Below are 1,508 nucleotides of genomic sequence, written 5' to 3' on the forward strand. Positions count from 1 at the left end.
TTCATCAAAAGTTGCATCACCACCCATACCTGGGCTTGGCTGTTTATGCTTAAGGTATCTGAGTAGAGGAGCTAAAAATGTTCTAAATGTCAGACAATTTGGGTTTTAAAAAGATCCAGAAAAGTGCTATGCTATAGTCATAGGCACAAAGCAAGAACGCAGAGTATTCTCTGTTGACCCCAACAGAACTCCAGAAAGACAGATGGAACATGCGTGTGGGGAAGGAGGCCTGGCCACGCCCCAAGGACAGGAGTGACAGGACCTCCACGCCACTGCACCTTGATACTTCAAGTCATTACGGTTGGGTATTGGGAAAAGTTTTCAATCAGCAATAATGGCGCCTCAGGTAAACCTCATTGGCTGCAATACTGCCACTGAACAAAGCTTGCACCTTGATACTTCAAGGCGACCTACTGCAGGTAGCATCCTGGACCCTCCTGAGACTCACGAGTCAGGATCTGTGGGGTGAGGCCCAGGAATCTGGTGTAGCAGGCCCTCCAGGGGGCGCCATCTGCCCTCAAGTCTGAGAAGCCTCCCCCTAACACAGGATTTGGCTCCTCCCCTGGATCTGACTGAAAGATCCTGCCACATAGCAAAGCTCAGACCTGTGGTCTCTCATCAGCTACAAAATCAACACAGAACAGCACCTACCCAGTCCCACCATGTTGGTTTGCTCATAGACGCTCTTTTGTCCCCAGCCTTCTGGGTTCTTGGTTTAGCACTTGCCTGGCTGGGCTCCCAGCAGAGCAACTTCTTGGTGAGCCACACATCCCTGAGCGGCTAGAAGGTCTCTCAAATCTTGCTCTTTTGCCACACTGTGAAATAGCCCACAGAGCAGCATCGTGGAAACTTTCGGACAGGGTCCTCAGACTTCAGTGCACATAAAGAACCAGTGGGGATTTGTTTAGATGCAGATTCCTGGCCCCATTCCTAGAGACTGCGATTTTGTTCATCTGTGTTGAGTCCTAGGAATGTGGATGCTTTGCCATCTGGTACCTGCGGAGCAGGTGTTCTGAGGGGCCCTGCTTGAAGAAGCTCGTCACCAGGTGCTGCATCATCATGGGGCAACACTGGGAGTAATGCGTTCCCACCCTCCCTGGAATGAACTCGTAGCTCTTTCTGACTTGCGTTTCATGATATCCATCAAACAAGTTAATGCCAACCATGAATTAACGACTTCTAAGCAGTCTGTGTAGGTGGCTGCCTGTGTAATCAATCTTAATTCACATACAGTGCTGAGTGCCCGCACAAGGGTAATGATGTGCCCAACCGCACACATAAATCTCTCAAATGGAAATTAAGCGGGTGGATGTAACGCTCCAGCGGGCATTACTCAGTGTCCCGAGGGTGCCTTAGGTTGACAGGATTGAAGCTGAAAAATCAATCGGACAATCGAGAGAGTACCTGGGCTGCCCTACTCACAGACACACCTGATTGCAAAGTCAGTGCAGGAACCTGGGGTAGAGAACTCTCTCCTCGGTGAGGCATGTGTGCTGTGGACCTGGAGA

General features: G+C 50.3%; 1 pseudogene; it reads right to left on the reverse strand.

Annotated features, from left to right (window-relative positions):
* Positions 1-275: 275 nt before the first annotated feature.
* On the reverse strand, positions 276-386 carry LOC127484308 (U4 spliceosomal RNA; annotated as a pseudogene).
* Positions 387-1,508: the final 1,122 nt, after the last annotated feature.

This window comes from Oryctolagus cuniculus, chromosome 15 (assembly GCF_964237555.1).
Source record: "Oryctolagus cuniculus chromosome 15, mOryCun1.1, whole genome shotgun sequence".
Taxonomy (NCBI): domain Eukaryota; kingdom Metazoa; phylum Chordata; class Mammalia; order Lagomorpha; family Leporidae; genus Oryctolagus; species Oryctolagus cuniculus.